The sequence below is a fragment of the Panthera uncia genome, chromosome D1 (genome assembly GCF_023721935.1).
Source record: "Panthera uncia isolate 11264 chromosome D1, Puncia_PCG_1.0, whole genome shotgun sequence".
NCBI classification, from domain to species: Eukaryota; Metazoa; Chordata; class Mammalia; order Carnivora; family Felidae; genus Panthera; species Panthera uncia.
Genome location: NC_064808.1, coordinates 17939982 through 17959387, shown reverse-complemented (window position 1 = coordinate 17959387; position 19406 = coordinate 17939982).

Sequence of the window (19406 nt, the reverse complement as noted above, 5' to 3'; positions counted from 1 at the left end):
ATCCCCCAGGCAACATAGCCCTGTGCAATTTTTGGTTTTCAGACAGATGTATTGACATTATAAAAACACAGTAATTGATTTTATAGCAATTATATGGAATTATACCAACATTAAAAGAAATGTTAGGGATAAGCCCTGTTATCTCCTGAATTTGCTATCTAAATGTTTAAGTATTATATCTTGCTTAAAACAAAACAAAACAAAACAAAACAAAACTCGATCACAATAAACTGCATTTAAGAAACAATATAGACATGTATATTTCTGACTTAAAATAAAACGATATGATTTAACAAAAAATTCATAGCAATATCTTATTAAATAAGAACCATAGAGGAAAACTGAAATATCATGTTCCTATTTTATTACTATTTACTATTATTCATTTACTAGATACTAAAAAGCATTTTTAATAGTGATGTTATATTTGTTAGCATGTAATTTTTAAAGAACTTTTTAAAATTGCACAGTATTCTATATTCCGGTCCCTTAAAGTAATTGCCAGTGTCAGTGAAAGCTTGACAAGTAAATCGGGTTTATTTCTAAAATGTATTTGGATATTCTAAATGATATTTCTTTCTTTAGATTTTGAGCACAGAATTCTGATGTAATGCTAACCTTTAAAATCTTGATCATGATAAAGAAAGTTTCAAAAAGTTTTGATTGTGCCTAGTATTAAATTTTTTATCTGTATATAAAAAGTATTATTAGAAAATTGAAAGCACTGGCAACATTTTGTTTTTGCCAATTTTAACGTATATAATAATAATATTTTTAAAGTGTCAGTATTGGTCCAGAAGGTTTTGTCTTAATGACTTTTTTTTTTTTTTTTTTTACAAAATGCCACATAAGAAGTTACAGAAAATTATCTTAAGATGTTTGCAACATGTCACATAAAATAAATATTCCAAAGTAATGATTTTTTTTTAGTTACTAGAGAAATTAGACCCCATCTCAATGAAACTTTCTTTCCTCTTGTAAACAAAATTTTTGACTTTTTTTTTGTCAGCTTCCAACGTCTTGTTTTTATAGTGATATCCCATTTTACTGAATAACTTCGTATTTGAAATTTACCCCAAATAAAAAAGATATAAGCATCCTCAGCAACGTCATTATATGCTTGGCAACTGCTGACTATATCCGTTTCACTGGCTGTATATTACCAAAACAACAACAACAACAACAACAAAGCCTCTAGGCTTGATCACTTTTCACTGTCACTACTGATCAGAATTTTAAAAACGTTTTTAATTCTCAAGATTTGTTAGGCATTCGGATGAGCACTGACTCACAACTTAACAGATAGAAAAGAAATTAGATTCCCCCCTCCCCCCCAAAAAAGATGCACAAATGTAAGTGTTAATAAAAATGGACAAGGAGACCACTTCATTGTTGCAACATTTCAGGCCACTTTGACTTAAAAACATAAGGTCCGAATGCAGATTTGGCTGAGTTAGAGCTAGTCTCCGGAGTTAACTTTCTAACCACCCCCCGCCCCCACCCGCCACTTTTTTTTTTAGCCTATGTGATAGCCATGGCCAAAGAAATGAGAAATGACTGAATATATGGAAGCACACTCATATTCTTTTGGTTTTATATATTTATTGTATTCGTGGCTCTAACTAAACTGTGATACTGCAGAATACCATTGGTAGAGCTATCCCAAACACTTCTAAAAAGCTCGGAAATTCGTCGAAATAATTTTCAAACAAATATTCTTGACTTTTGCAATGTCATTTGACTGGCTTAATCAAAAGTATTAAGGGCTATACAATACGAGCATTTAAGAATGTCACTCATCTTTACTGATAATCCATACCATGTATCTCCTGACCACATTTCATCCACTGTCTATGTTTGTAATTGACATAAAGCAGTTTATTTGGCCAAACATGATCCCATTCCTACCATTTTTTTTTTTCCATGTTGAACAGATTTGGGAGTTGATTTACCCAGGCCTATTTTTCTAGGGAAAGATGGATGGGGAAACATGGAAAGGGAAGGATGAAGAAGCATCTTTATTCTTGTCTGTTCACAAACTTGAAAATATCTAAGTAATCGCCAATTCTGACAAAGTCTATTTGCAATCCTTTGCATAAAATATAGTAATTTTTGTAATGTCACAGTTTTCCAAATGAGCAGTGTTAAGTGATTCTAATGGGGTCCTACAATGTCTTGGCGTTTGAGTGGTGGTCGTGTGTGGTATTTTTGTTCATAACATGAGTTCAGTCTGGCTCATTATCTCTAAATGTACATTGAGAAAGCTACTCTTATCATGGTTTTGTTTTGTCCTTGGTATTTGTTCAATTTTCTCTGCTTCTAAGCTTTCAATGTATTGGGTGACGCTAACCAACATAGATTATCTTGTATTTAGTCTAGAAGAGCTCAATGGCCAGTGGTTCGAACCCCTTGCTGGTTCGATTCATGGAGTTTTGTTTGTTTATTTTTGAGAGAGAGTGCACACGTGGGTGCATGCGAGTGGGGAGGGGCAGAGAGAGAGGGAGAGTGAGAATCTCAAGCAGGCTCTGCACTGCCAGTTTGAGCCTGATGCAGAGCTGGAAGTCACGAACCTAACTGTGAGATTATAACCTAAGCCGAAATCAAGAGAGCCACCCAGGAGCCCTCCATTCGTGGAGTTTATTAAGCATGACTGGTGATGTCTCCCTCCTCAGGTATCACTTCTCTCTAGATCTAGAAGACACAGTACCTTGGCCATAGGCTTAATGGGCTTTAGCACTAATTTCATTTGGTGAATTCCTAGTGACACAATATAGCTTCTTTTCTGTATTGAATGCTATGAAATAGGAAAGCCCATTGGGTTGGACTTCCCAGCCAAATCTACACTTGACGTTAGGTCCAGAAGGGAATTTGCAGATCAACATATTCTCCAGAACTGTTTAGTAGGAAGGATGCAGTGTTGGAATTTTTTTTTCAAGGTAACTGTTTATATTTAGTCCAATCTCCAATTCAAACAGGATATGTTTATCTTTGCTTTTTTAAAAAAAATTGGGATACCAAAGAGAAATCATAATATATAAAGTACAAATGCAGATGCTAAATAAACAGAAGCTATTGTTTTGAGATGCCAATTAAGAGAACATCTGATTAAGTGTTGAGAGACCTCATTTTGATTCTGAATCTGGCAGTGACTCAGTGTAAACTTCCATAGTAATTCCTTTGTCTGGAAAATGGTGGTGACACTATCTACTGCAGAGCTTTCTTTACAGGATTGAGGTGATATGTGGTTAAACGTTTTGGAAAGGTTAAATTCAGTGCATAGAAGAGAATTGGATGCGAGGCAGAGGTCCTGGATTTTTTAGCCTGTTCCTTGTGTGGCTTTGGGCACTTTCCTTCTTTGGATCCAGCTCCATATCTACAAAATGTGAAATATGGACTACGTGATCTCTAAGTCATCTTGTAGATTTGACAACCTGTCCTTTGGAACGATGATGAGCATTAGGGGAATATCTATTGACGAGATAGAAATGTTCTAAGCTACATCCTAAGTGGGGGTTCGTAGGGTGCCCTTTGACTTTCTCTGTGTACAGGTTAATGCTCTACATTTCTGCTTGCTTCTTGTGACTCTTTTTAGGGGATATTGCCTTAGAGGGTACTCCAAAACATGACAAGCCCCTGTGTGTCCAGGTATCTCCGACAGCCAGAAGGTTTTTTTGTCTTAACGTCCAGCAGTGAGGTATCTTGCCATGCATTAGACTGTGGGGCAAGGTTGGATATTCAGCCACCTCAGCTTCTGTATTTCTAGAAAATTCATCTTCTTTTAAGAACCTAACTTGGTGGGTGAAAAAGATGAAGGTTCAAGGTGGTTGAGTTTTTACTGTCTTCATTAATGTCACCTCTGTTGAAGCTTCCCCAGCATTGGCCCTAACGCCCCCTACATGAAATCCTAGTAGTCTAGTATGTTTCCTTTCTGAAAAAAATAAAAAACAAAAAAATCAACACACCTCTGTCTTTCAAAAGTTAAAGCTATTGGATGCTTGGGCACGTGATTTAGACTACAAAGGAGATTTAAGGTTGGTGCAGACAGAAAACAGATGGTGGATGGTTTGGCAGGGGTAAAAAAATATATATGAAAGGTTTTTTGAACCAAAAATACAGATTGGGTAGAATGTAAAGAATCTCAGGTGTCTATGAGTATTTAACAAGAACTCCAAGAAGACTTTCTAAAATATATTTTAGAAATACACAATTTACATGTTAAGCTTTCTTTGTTTTTAACAACTACTTTAAGAGACCAGAATATAGACTTTTTAATACTATAAAAAAACTTTTTAAAGTTAACTTAAAAAATACATGCTAACAAATATACCATGACTTAAAAAAAAAAAAAAAGGACCTTTCAAACATTTTCCCTCAAAATTCCTAAAGGCAGCTTCTAATGGTCCGTGTGGTCAGTCCTAATAGGCATCAGCTGAGCTCCTTCTGAGCCATTCTCTACTGTTAAAGGAGACCAAGTTAATACCGAAAGACAGGAAGGCCCCCTATCAGGAGACTGAATTAACAACAAAAAGTTATATATATATATTTTTCTATTTCTCTCTCCTCCTTTGCCTTCATTTCATCGTAGGAATTGTTCTCTCTGGAACTCTTAGCTCTAGCCTAAAGATACCCTGCACCTACACATTGCAGTGAGTTATGGATTTTGAGAGAAAGGAACCCCTTATTATTTGATTTGGATTAGTCTCTGTAGAGATCTAGTCATTTTTCTGTGTATTGGTAAGGCTCCATGTCCCACAGCCAGCATCCTGCTCTTTCTCTCATCCCATCACCTCCCCACGGCCCGCCTGCATGTGGGGAGGGGTTGGGGATGGAGGGCAGGTGGTTGAGTACCACTCTTCAGGGCGCGTGCGTGAGGGAGCCGGGACATGAGGAAGGAAGGAAGAATGGGGCAAACTCCTCAAAAGTTGTCCAGAGGTACAATTCTTAATCTTTTAGTTTTGGTGGGTATCCTCTACCGTGTCCCTGGCTTTTTATTTGGTGCTTCCTTCTTCTGAGCTCTTTGTTATCTGTTGAAGAAGATAACTCTGGCCAGAAAGCAGTGTGACCTTGGTAAGTCATTTTACCTCTCTTGTCTTCCTCCCTAAAGTGAATAAGTTGAATTAGGTGATCTCTGAGGACGCTTCAGACCTTAAAGACCAATGTTTTTATTACCAGGCAGGTAGAGGTAATCTATAAGTATTTATTAGATGAGTAAGTGATGCTGACATTCTGTTCCTCTGACAGCGTGGTGCCTGTATAGGATGGCATAAATGAAACTACTTATGCTGTAAATTTCATTTACAAAGTAACTCTTTAGAGAGAAAAAACAATCCCTTTCCTACAAGGCATTTGAAGTTGTCTGTAGTGTCTCTGTGTGTATGTGTATGTGTATGTGTTTATTTTGAGGTTGTTTCTTGTAACATCCCATTGAGTGCGGGCAGGAAGGCATCAACAGGGAGTGATCACAGGGGCAGGGTGTGTGCACAGCCTGTCTGTCCTTCTGCATATGTGCTGAGTGGTCTGCAGCCAATGTCATTGGTCAGGGATAGACTTCTCAGTTTTTAGATCATTATAGATCTTTTACAGCTATTTTTACTTCTTGCATATTTGCCATTTTTTCTTGTTTTAAAGGCATTATTCAGGAGAGTGGTAAGGGGAGGTGGTCAGCAACTAAGTTATTTATTGATTTTTCTGGAGAGTTTCTGATGACTGAAGGAAAAGATTGAGGACTGTCTTTGGATTCTGACTTCCATGCTTTGTTTGGTGCCATGTTGGAGATTTTGACTTCCTCTACCTAAATACCATATCAAATGTAAACATTTCCGTACATGTATTTTTGTAAATGTGCACAGGGGCATGTTGGCGTGTCTTTTAGAATGAGGTTCTGGGGGTATCTGGGTGACTCAGTCAGTTAAGTGTCTGACTTCGGCTCAGGTCATGATCTCATGGTTTGTGAGTTCAAGCCCTGCATCAGGCTCTGCGCTAACAGCTCAGAGCCTGGAGCCTGCTTCAGATTCTGTGTCTCCCTCTTTCTCCCCCTTTCTGCCCCTCCCCCACTCATGTTTTGTCTCTGTCTCTCTGTCTCTCTCTCTCAAAAATAAATAAACACTTACAAAAGTTTTTAGAATGAGGTTCTTAAGAGGATGCCATATGGCTGAGCGTTGATGGCCATGCCTTACTCAATTCTGATGCTATCAGATCTAAATATTGTCTACTTATACATTTATTATATTTCCCTTATTAAACAAGAAAAAAATGGAGAAAAGCATAATATAGTATGGTTTAGTTACAATGAAAAGAGGGGGTACCTTTATCTTTTCCCCCATGTAGTTTCACCTCAGTGGAAAAAAAAAATTGTATGTCCTTAACTAGTTCAGTCTTATAGAAACCAATTAAAATGACAACTTAAAAATAATAACATTGCACACATTATTAAGGCAGTTTTGTATATTCAGGGACAAGGGGAAGACATGAAAGGTAAAGGTTAAGATAGGATGTTCCAAGCAGTGTTCTCACACTTAATGATGCAGAAGAATAGCCCTCAAGACAGCTTCAAGTATTGGAGCTTACAAAACCCTTTACCATCTCCTTTTGTTTACATCAGTTTTTGAGAGACTCATATATAGGAGATGATCATTTCTAGAAAAACAGGTAGCTTGCAGATGGAATTGAAGCAAAATGATAATCTTAGCTTACCTATTTCTTCTTCTGATTATCTCCTATAAAAGGATAAGAGAGACCTTTCACCCCGGTCTTTATGACTGAGCATGACTTAAAATCTATGTCAGGTCCATTTCCATTCTTTCCTCCCCCTGCCCCCCTCTAAAAAGAATCCTCTTTATTCCTTATTCCTAAAAAACCCAAATAATCCAGTTATCCCTTCCACCAATGGATTATAATTTTACTTTTACTGTATTAACTAAATGAGTGAAGGAAAAGTAATTTTTTTCCCTCTGATTTTCAATCAATTTGAGTCTATGGAAAATTACCACCTTTGCATCTTGTGTGGGTTGGGCTATATAGACCTGTATTAAATGATTAGACCAAACAAGCCCACTTAAAACTGTGACCGGGGGCACCTGGGTGGCTCAGTGGGTTAAGCGTCTGACTCTTGATTTTGGCTCAGGTCATGATCTCACAGTTTGTGAGATCAAGCCCATGTCAGGCTCTGTGCTGACAGTGTGGACCCTGCTTGGGATTCTACCTCCCTCTCTCTCCCAAAATAAACAAATAAACATTAAAAAAAAAAAACAACTATGTGACCGTATTTAGCATTTTGTGGTTCCTTGTCCTACTCCCTTTGCTCCCAATGCTCAGTGATTATGGAGGGAAAATATGTACTTGAAATTCCAGTTGTTTTTTTTTTATCCAGTTCTCATCAGTGTTTGATTTAACATAATAATGTCTCCAACAGGCATAAGGACAAGACTCAGGGGTGCCTGGTGGTCTGTCTGATAATGGGCTTGGAGTAGTTCAGGGAGCACATTGCTATCTTAGCAGAACTGGTTGGAATTAATCACTTTAGAGGTGGCTTTTACTTAAAAAACACGTATGTGCTGTATTGACAGAAAAGAGACTTAAGGATATTATTAAGAAAATTAGATCTCTCCTGGAGAAATTAGAATATGGCCTTGGTAGTGGGGAATTATTGTTAATTTTGTAGGCTTGATCATGGCATTCTGGTTATGTAGGAAAATGCCCTTCCTTCTTAGATGTGCACAATGAGGTATTTAGGAATAAAATGCCATGATGTCTGTCATTTGCTTTAGAGCACTTCAGCAAAGAAAAAAGGAGATGAAGCAAATGTGATTAAATGTTAACTATTAAATAGAGATGATACATACACGGATGTTGGTTATACTCCTTGGTTATTATAAATGTGTTTTGGTTGGTTATGGATGTTGGTTATACTCCTTCTAATTTTCTTTGTTTAAAATTTCTGTAATAAATTGTAAACAACAACAACAACAATCTTGAGATCCAATATTTTAGCGTTAAAAAACTACCACACATATTAATAAAATAAAATCTTGAGATAGTTATTTGTGCATGCACAAGACGGGGCCAGAGATTTGAAATTTCTCTGGATTTAGAGGCAAACTCAACATTCCGAGGTGGGACTTTAGTTCTTAAGAATATGGTCAATAACACACAAACCAGTACAAAATGAAAATGCTGTGCAAAAATACTATTTATTTTATATTCTGAATGCCTTTAAAAGTCTAAGATTGAAGCTACAAGAAAAGCACAGTAGGACGTTGAAAATGAAGGCATACTCCTTTGTATTTACTTGAGCTAAATGCTAAGAAATTTGGGGTTCTGACCTCAGAACAAGGTGGAATGTTCCTTGAGGAAGATCACAGCAATAAAAGGGTTTGAGAACCGTGGCTTCTCCAATAAGAATTTGAGAGGCAATCAGAGTAGCGTGTCATGCTAGAAGCTCACTGAGATAATACAAATTATGAAAACATAAACTGTACCAAGATTATTTTATTCTACTTACATTCGGAATTACCAGATTAATGTTCTCCTTTAAAATTCTTCTTTTATTTTTTGAATGGTTATTATGGCAGTAGCTGTGTTCTACCCAAGTAACGTAGTACTTTTTTGATATGTTAGTATAGCATTTGTTGATAACAAAATGTGTGTGTTTATTTATTGCAATGAGGACACAGAAAGAAAATATACCTCCAGGGGTGCCTCGGTGGCTCAGTCAGTTAAGTATCCAACTCTTGATTTCGGTTCAGGTCATGATCACACAGTTTGTGGGTCCGAGCCCCACATCCGGCTCTGCGCTGACAGTGCTGAGCCTGCTTAGGATTCTCTGTCTCTGCCCCTCCTACACATGCATTGCGCGCGCTCTCTCTCTCTCAAAATTATACTTAAAAAAAATAAAAAATAAAATATTGTTAAGAAAAATAAAATATACTTCCAACAGTGAAGTGATTATTTCTATGTAAAATTCTGGAATTCTGGAATGCAGAGCCGAGCTTTAAGTGTGTTAACTTTAGGTCCTTTGACTCTTTGCTGTACACAAACTCATGCCCAAATCTACTGTTATAACATTTAATACATTACACTGATTTAAAAATATTAATATTACTGGGGCGCCTGGGTGGCTCAGTCAGTTAAGCATCCAACTCTTGATTTCAGCTCAGGTCATGATCTCACAGTTTGTGGGTTTGAGTCCCTCATCAGGCTCTGCAAGTATGGAGCCTGCTTGGGATTTTCTGCCTCTCTCCCTCTCTCTCTCTGTTCCTCTCCAACTTGTGTTCTCTCTCTCTCAAAATAAATTAATTAATTAAAAAAATAAAAATATTAATATTACCTGCACAACCCTTGCAAGTTCCAGTTTTGTTTATACTGGAAAGAGACTTTTCCTCCTGAACACCTATTTTTTTTTCTCTTTCTTTCTTTCTTTCTTTCTTTCAAGTAAACTCTACCCCCATGACATGGCACTCAAACTCATGACCCTGAGATCAAGAGTTGCATGCTCTACTGACTAAGCCAGCCAGGCACCTCTATTTTTCAATGAACAAATATAAAATGGACTCATTCTCAAGTATGGGGAGAATTTTTCTGGTAAAAAATTTGCTTCACCAAATCAGTATCACCATCTGAGAAGACTTTCAGCTTGTACTCAATATGGAGGTGATCTTTAATAGATACAAAGCCTCTGGTAAGTTGCTCTTCCAAAAACTATCAGATGCTGTTAATTACTGGTAGCAAAGCCTAGCTATGTGTTAGGAGGTGAAGGCAGGCAAATCCAGAATCCTTGATTCCTTGCAATTTGCCTTTTAGCAAGAAGAGTGTAGTTCAGAGGGTAAAGCCTTGGCATCAGAAACACAAAACGTACATTATTTTTTAAAGTCTTACAATTTAAGTGTGTCTCTTTAGTTAACACTGTGTTCATAAATGGTATTGTTTACGAGAGGCGGTGTGCGTTACTTCTGGGTCTCAATCCTATTTTTTCCATCTGCAAATTGAGAGATTCCCCCCATGAAATAATTGCTGACTTTTCCTCAAGTTATTTACTTTGTGCCAGCCACTGTTTTGAGCGCGTTACGTTAAATTTCTTCATTTCTCCAACAACACTATAAAGTAGATATTCTGATTATGCCTAATTCATCTATTAGGAGACTGAGATAATCAAATGCTGGGTAATAAGAGAATTTTAGAGGTAGGAGGGTCCATGGAAATCATCTAATCAGAGGTTAAGGGCATCTAATCATGGGGTTAAAGGCACAAGCCCTGTACCCAAAATGTGTGGTGTTCAAACTTGGACCCTTCACTCATTAGAAATAAACCTTGAGCAAATGACTTAACCTTTGTTTGCCTCAATCTGTCCTTTGCCTCCTTTGTTTGCTCATCTGTAAAATGGGGATGATGATAGAGTCTGCATTATGTGGCTGTTAGGATTAAACATGGAGGGCTTAGAACAGTGTCTGTTGCCTAGGAAGCTCTCGGTAAATATGATAGATGAGGATGACGATGGTAGGGTCTGGGTGAGTAAACACTGTTGTTTTCTTAGAAGGATGCGTTACCATATTATTAAGGGATCCCCAGTTAGATCAGAAAAGCTGCTGGTGGTAGTGATGGTCTTAATGGAAAGAATGGAGTTAGCATTATCAGTGATGCAGAACGGTTTCTTAGGGAAAAAAGTATCAGGTTGAAGAAGCAAAGTGAAGAGGACACTGTTAGCCTAGAAGGGCAGAAAAACGTGTTATGTTGTAATTCAGCAAAAAGTTTGCAGACACACAGTAACAGCAGTAGCATGCACAGAAATGAGGCCCAAATTTGGGTGCTGACATGGAGTTCTTCCAGTTTCTCTGGATCATCGTCGACACATATAGAATGCTAGTGCTAAATGGGACCTTGGAGATTGTCCTGTACAGCCCCCTCATTTTACATTTTGCATTTTACATTTTTCTGTGAGGACAGTTTGGTGAAATTTAGCCAGAATCTCAGTGCAGTGAAACCAGGAAATTTTGTGGTATGTTTAAAGAGGGATTTCAAGTAAGGATGAAGGGAAAGAGGGAGGAAGTTACTTAACATTTTAGAGTGATACCCAGGTAGCAGAGCAGAGAGCAAAAGGCCGTGAATTTCTCCTAATTAATTAAAAGAGGGAGAGAAAGGAGGGAGGGAGGGAGGGAGAAAAACTCTTAATTTTATGCTCAAGAGTCTTGGATTGGATTTGTTGTTAATGTTTAAAAGTCCATGAGAAGAAAAACTCTTACTTTACTATTTCTAAGAACTTGGTTTCCTAAAATGTAAAGGAAATTTGGGAGAGAGTTTGGCAGTGCTGTTGGTTCCAGCAAATGAAGGATTAATCCATTTGCAGCTGTGGTGTTGAAACTGGTAAGCAGTTAATGTTGATCTGTTACTGTTTAGGATGGATAAACCTTGGCTTCTAAGAAAAATCACTTTTAACCAAGTTTATGCTTAGTGCTTTCTTTTAAATAATGGAGTGTCTCCATAGGAGCTAATGAATCAGATTAATTTGGCGTGGAGTTCTGAGCAGGGAAGGGGGCAGGAATCCTCTTAAAATGCTTTGCTGAGTTCCCTTTACAATTTGTGGAACCAGGATCGAGTTGGAGGGAGTTTCCCTGAGGGGTTTAAAGGCTCCCCACTGTGCTTGCTCCCCAGTTACAATAGCATTGGGTTATAAATGAGGACTAGTTTGTGTGTTTACATGGAGGAGAAGAAGCCAACAGCACCCAGGCTGAAGCAAAGATAAGATTTTTATGGCTGTGAACCCACTTTTGTATTATTCTTTACAGAAACATTTACCTAGGATGTCAGTATTTTAGAAAGAGGCTCTTAGTTTGGCTTTTTTTTTTTTTTTCTATTAAAAAGGGAAAACACTGCTGTTAATGTCGGGCCATATTACTGTTTGCACTGTTGTAGGGTTTGGGGATATTGGAGACTTTCCATGTTGTACCCCTCAACCTTGCCCAATACCACAGCCCACCTCCATTGCTGGGAAAAAGGCTTCAGGAAAATGGGTGGAGCTGAGGAATAAATGTCTGTTAGTTTCAATCTTTCTTCTTTTTGCCTTTTGATTGGGTTCCTACTTCAGCGTCCACTTGTTGCTTTGTGTGATGGAATCAAGTTGGAGACGAAGAAATTGAGGCACAGTGTAATTTATAGGCTCGTTTCTGCAAGCTTTTAGTCCAGGTGGAGGCCATGCTGCCTCTGCCCTAGAAATTGCTTGGACGGTGAGGGGTCAGTTCTCCTACCCTTAAAAGAAACCTCTCCTTTGCACTTGCAAAATTGTACCACAAAGGACACATTAAAAAAACAAAACAAAACAAAACAAAACAAAACAATGGTTAGGAACCAAGGTAGCCAAGAGTGATTTAACAAAAAGGAATATTTTAGTGCTTGGGCACATGAGTTTTATAGGTTCTGTGTTGTTCTAAAGCCTCAAGGTTATGGGCAAGATACTTTCAGTGAGGTGACTGGTGACATCTGTGCTTGGCATTCTAACTCCCCTATACTCTCCAACTTTATTCATCCTGCATGAGGACTCCAAATGGGATGTCCTGGTGAAGAACAGGAAATTGCTGAGGTCTGGTGAACAAAAGCCCACAAGTCCCCTAGTGGCAGGTGAAAACTGGTTATGTTTGAAGTATGGAGAGGGTAACACTAGCTGGCCTGTGATACATGCATCCAAACCCAAAACAAAACCAGAATACGCCCTCAGATGTTGGGGAGAGGGATGTTAGACACATCTTGTTGGTCTGTTAACAACAACAACAACGTGGGGTATGGCAGAGTCATACAGGGGGGAAAATTAGAAAATAGCTCTATGAGAAGAAATTTGGGGGAGAAATAGTATAATTAATACTCATTTCCTCCTTCTGGAGTTGGAAATAGTAGATCCTTATATGAAATTAAGGGGAAATGTAAAGAATCTGAAATTTTTCTAAGCAGAAGATAATTTTGCTTTGGGGAGAAGGCATGTGAGTTAATAAATGTAAACCTGTTTTAAAATGGAAAGAAAATTATGAGCAGAGAGAAGCAGAGGGAGGAACATGACAATTGTTTTTAAACATTCAGTCTAAGTCTTACTTTTAGTTAGCATTTCTATCTTAGAGTATATAGTGTTTTAAATATCTCTTTTTGGGAAAATTGATTTGAAGCTAGAAAGGCCTTTGAAAATTACAAAGTTTAGCGCTCGGACTTTTTTCTTTCACGTGTTTAGAAATTTAGCCTATAGAAACTGTGTGTAAAAAGGCATTGATATGTATTAGAAAACATCTTAAAACAGATTAAGATAGTTAATGACAAATATATCAAAAGAATGTTAAAACTATGGAGTCCTAAATAAGACCCATATGATATATCAATAGCAGAGTAAAATACGGAACAACTAAGTATAAGAAACTATTATCTTGTGACGGTTCTGTGGTAAAACTTAAAGTTTAAACGAGGGTGATTTTTTAATTGGCAGCACTGATTTAATTTAATTATATTTAAACCTTGCTGTCTAAAATTAGGACTCAAAAAATCCAAATACCCATCTTTCTATTATGATTTTTCAGAGTAAAAGTGATCACTAATTTGTATCTTTTGTATTTCTATAGGAAATAAAAGTCGAGTTTTGTCTTCTGAAGAACCTTGGGGACTTTTTTAAAGGCGAAACTTTTCATCTTTAGGTAAGGAAACGTTTTCTATTGTTTTTCCATCTGTTGAAAAGAGAACATTTCAATTAGAAAAAAGAAGTAACATATACTTAAGCTTTGCTTATGCTAACTGATATACAACATTATGAAGATGATAGAAAGCTGACTTTTTAAGTTAAATAAAACAAATTAGTTGAAAGTTTTTCATTTAAAAAGATCAATTTGTTGGGGGAGAAAAGAGGCCCTTTTTATGCACTTTCTAATAGACGGATATTATCACAGGATTCCCATCATCATCTTTTCTAAGTATTTAAGACATAACAAAATTAAAAGTATATATTGCAAAATCTAGAGACACCTAGAATATTCCTAAACATAAATATAAACGTATGTGATAATAAAAAAAAAATAAACCATTTAGATAAATTTGAGAGACTGGTCACTGCTTTAAAAGGCCAGTGAATTAAAGTTACTTAAGGTTTGGGCAGTAACAAAGAAGATTAAACGCTGGGATATACTCACATGCTAGGAAAATATTGCTTTTGTGGAATCAGAAAATGTAAATATCAACAATCTGTTTAATCAGGCAAGAACCTGTCCTTTGTGTGTGACCTCTTTTCAGTTTTTATCTGTGTCATACTGGTAACGTACGAAAAGGGAAGACAGACTGACTTTTTGAGCATATTAAAATATTAGCAACTCATTCTATTTTGGGCACGAATTCTATTAGTGCAATTTACTGCCATGAACAGTATAAATCACATATATGAAAATCAGATGTTTGAAAGCAGATAAACTAAAAATGCAATTAAAATGCCTAAACAAACATTTAAAGATACTTTGAAGTATTGTATGACGTTAAAAGAATGAAAGAAGTAGTTAGAGAAATTATATACAGAATCTGTTATAAAATATACAAATTTGTACATTCTAGCTTTCTCACCAATACCACATTTGGAAAAAGAAAAAGAAATAGATTGCAATGTTTGTCTTCTATTAACATATATTCTCAAGATTAACATATATAAACAAGATTTCTCCTAATTTTAAATATATGAATATAGTTACATGCAAGTATTTTTAAAAATCCTAGCATAGAGGTTGTAGTTTTTAAGAAATACACGTAAAAATTCATGTGGTTAAATAGAATCTAAAAACTTCAGGAGAAAAAAATATTAAATTTTTTTACATGGATTTGAAGAATTCATTTCTAGAATAAATTTTTTTCCTTATACAAACATTCATATTAATATTAAGTATATAGGTTAAGACTTCCTTAAATTACTTAATTAGGATATACTAAACTTCTAAGTTATTTTTAAAAGAAGAATTTTGGTAATCTGAAAAAAATTCTAACATTATTTCCAATATACTCTTTAAATAAGGTCCTTTACTATGCCAGTTTTTAAATCTTATATTTTTAAAGATAAAAAAATTATAGAAAAAACTAACCTCCTAATGGAAAATATAATTTTATAGCACTGAGAAAAGAGTTGTAATCATGCTATAAATATACGAGGAGATCACTTTCATTTCTGACATGTTTTTGAGACTTTCTGATGAATCATATATTTAAACAGCAGGAGAATAATATATAAAATATACATTACTATTTTATGATTTAGCAACTATTAAAAATAAAGAGGAAAAAATGTAACTTTGCCTACCCGAATTCTAACTAGGATGTTAAGGTAAAATTAGAAAAATACAGAAGCTAAAGTAGTATAATGAACTGAAATTTAAAATGTGTATATATATATATATATATATATACATATATATATATGTATATATATATATATTATATCTTGACATATAGCATTTATCTTAATTGTTAATGAAACTATATACTGTAACATGAATGAAAAAATAAATGATGGAGAAGTATTTTCTCATTGTAGTTTACTAGATCAAAAAATTTACTAATAAGCTAAATGTAATATTAAGACTCACATTTAAAACAAAATTGTATGGAGTTTTGCTGAAGAGCTATCTTTCCACAAAGGATTTGAGGGGTTTTTTTGTGTATATTAGGATTTCTGAGTTTTGTGATTTGAAATTCATGATACATTTTGAATGCCCTTTCAAATGGCAAAATGTTTCCGTGGAAAAATCAGACATTATGTACATTAAAAAAAATATTTTGGTACGAGGAAAATAGCAGATACTTTAGGAGAACTCTAGTTTTTGTTTTAGTGCACGCATCAAATACCAAACAATTATTTTGTCTGTCAGTCAGTTACACGTCTGAGCAAGTTACAGTTTGTGTATGTATATCTTACGTATTTAATTTATAGAGGATACAGTGATCTCTAAATGTGATTGTCAGCTTTACTGAAATTATGGGCAATGTATTTAAAAGAAATGCATTCCTAAAACTTATTTTTAATTAAAATGAGAAACTTTCAAGGAGTCCTTTCATTAGCAAAATATGTGATTGTGCAGTTTTCTGAAAGAATGAACTCTTAGTTTTCTTTTCAAATTATATGAAAATGTTTCTTGACTGGTTGTTTTCTATATTTTAAAGTCAGAAAGGGATAAAGTAGTAGTATATACTATTTCTGATTATCTTTCTATCAATAGAGAGAAAGGGAAAACAAAGTATGTTGACACGATAGAGTTTTCCCTTTAAAAACTTTTGAACTTGAAATTGAAAACATATATTGTCCACACCTAATATTTCTTATGAGCACTTATTTGGAGTTGCATGAGTTTTCTGAGGGAATATATTTGAGGAATTTTATCTTATAAAACGTGGAGATAGAGAACATTGTAGTCAGCTATAGGATAGTCCTCTGTTGTTGTTTCCTAGATTTTAGACAACAACTTTTAAGTTAATAATATTGAGTACCAAAATATCTGGGCTATAATAATTTAGAAAAATGCCAGAAAATTATAAAGGTGAGGGGGAAGGTTAATTGAAGCTAAATGTATCCCTTAAATGATAAGCATTTGACACTGTGAAGAGAGCTCTGGGGATAACAAATAGTACTCTGTCAGGGACAATTTTCTGGGCAGCTGAGGGGGTTTGCGTGATAAAGGAAGGCTGCGAGATAGCAGAATTGGAACTGCTTGACAGAATTTGCACAGTTAGTTCGGGATGGTGAGGACGAAAGTTGGTGCAACAATTGGGTGCTGGGAGGGGGAGAGGAGAAGGGCTCGCCAACCCGGGCGCTACGACAGGGTTAACCGCGGCGCCGCCCGGTGCACTCTGGGAGTTGTAGGCCGCGGGTATTGTGGGAGTTGTCGTAAAAGTCCGCTTTTTTTTGGTATGATGGCCGCCGCCGAGGCAGGAGTTGAGGGTTTCTGTCGTTCCGGACGGCTTGGGGGGGTCTGTGTGCCGTCAGAAGGCCACCAACAGCCCCCAGGTCATCCAGGACCTGTTAATTGTGTGCCTGGGAGGTGGGCGAGAGGTCTGGTGGGTTAACGTTGGGGCCTGGTGTTGCTAGGTTGGCCCCCGGGCCTCTGGCGGCTACGAGCTACTTGAGGGGCTCCAGCCTGCCAGACCCTGGCCGTCTGGCATTCAGTCTTCAAAATATCTGGATAATTAGCGCCTAAGCGTTTGGGGTGTGCATTGTTTGGTTGTGGTTTGTATCCTGGATCGCTCCCTCTTCTCTTACAGTGTTCGACTCTGTATTTGTAGTCGTTGATGCTCACGACCCTATTTGGGGTTAGGTCGGGCTCGTTTTCTGGGGTCTGGTGGGATTTGTGCAATAGCTGTAATGTTGGAAAGTGTGGACGGCAGGGTCCTGAGTGTTGTCTGTCTTGTTTTAAGTGTAAGAAATTGTATGAGTTGTGAACGTGCCCCCGAGTGTGTTTGCTTCACTTTCTCTTGCATGTGGTGAACCTTGCCCTTGTTTGGTCATACTTGGAGGCAGTGTCTGGCGGTTCCTCCTTGTGAAATGCTTTTCTATTAACTTGGATGTGTTCTTAAACCTTTGGAAGCCTCCAGAAGACTGTTTTGCAGTTGTTTGTAGAACAGTTTGTAGAACAGTCTTTAAATTCAAAAATGAATTTAAAAGAAATACCACCATCACAATTACCTTTAGTTCTAGGGAGCAAGTCCCTTCACCTTTGTTTGCTGTGAAGTTTTGGGGTACTTATGGGAATCAGATTTGTTTTTAGCTGTGTTACCTTACTCTTGGCTGACAGGGTACTTCTGCATGTTGGGGCACTTTGATCTTAACTTGTTTTTGGATAATCTCTCAGCTTGAGGCAAAAAGGGACACTGTGTACTGACATGTAACCACACCTATCAGAATCTCTAGATAACACCGGATTGCCCAGCAGGTCAGTACCTGTCTTAACATCTCTGCACAAACTCACTGTTTCTGCCACTATGGGCTGCTCCATAAATTCTGCATTATTTAGACAATCTGGTTGTTGTCTAGGTTACTTGAGGCCTATCTGGCCATGAAAAGCTATTTCTCAGGCAGTATTCATTTAAAAGCTCCCCCCCCCTCCCCCCCAAATAGAATTGGTGTCTGGAAAGTTTTTTCATTCAAGTTTGGTGAAGTGGGGGATTTGGAATAAGGTACAATGGTGTTTTTGGAAATCAGCTATCAATTTTTTTAGATTTGGGGGCAGACCACGTGACAAATGATTTATAGTGAGAGGGAAAAAAATTATTCTGTCTTTCTCTTCGTATTTGAGGCCTATAAAACCTATTTCTATGTCATTTTGTTGGGCCACTTTCATATATCATTAAAAAGTCATTTGATGTTTTGTGATGAACTGGGTTTTTATAATTGAGTTTGTCTGAGTTTGCTTAGTACTTGGTATTTGAAAATATAGTAATGGTGGAGAAGGGAGCAAAACTGGATGGGTTTGTATACATATTTCTGTTGAATGTGATTTCAGGTATAGATGGATAGACTAATACTGTTGGCTTTCTATTCAGGTCTCAGGAAAGTATTTCCTTCCCTCTCACCTAACCCCAGTGTATCTTAGAATATTAACTAACTTGCCAATTGAAAAAGATTGGGAAACTTGTTTTAAGATTATGCATATTGTTCATATATGTTATTGTTTGGTGACATAAAATGCTGGTGGGTTGGTTTGGTATCTCTGGAAAACTGAATGGCTAGAATTTGTAGATTTGAATCATAAAATCATTCAAAACCAACAACAAACACAATTTGCTTGAAATAAGATGCATACCTTTTTTAGTTGCCAAGTTACCGGTGACTTGGGTACTCAACAAATGGTTCATTAGAAGGTGCTTGGAGAGTAAGTGGGTACTTACTTTGCTAAGTTTAGAAATGTATCTCTGTATTTTCAAAGAGCCCTTTTTGGCATTTGTGAGTAGACACATCTCTATGAAACGGTGACATTTTAACATTTAGTTCCTGATGCCTTTGTTTCGTACTCTACTTTCTACCTCCATCACTTTAATTCTGCTGGTGTGGCAGGCATTTTGGAATACACAAAAATCAACTGTAGTTTCAGAAAACATGGTGAGGTCCATTACCTTCTGGTGAATATGTTTCCTAAGGTTGTATATATGTATTTGATAGATGTGTCAAACATGATCATTTTGAAATGATACCCTTTGTGATATCAAAGGGTAACTGGTAACATTCTTCTTTTTCTTTTTGCTTTAATTAAAAAAAAAAAAAAAGGTTTTTAAAAAGTTTTTAAGTAGGCTCCACATCCACTGTGGGGCTTGAACTCATGACCAAAAGATAATATGTCCCTCGCCCTACTGACTGAGCTAGTGGAATTGCCCCAGTGGTAACATTCTTGACACGGGTGTTATAAATGAAAGGCTTTGGTTGCAGG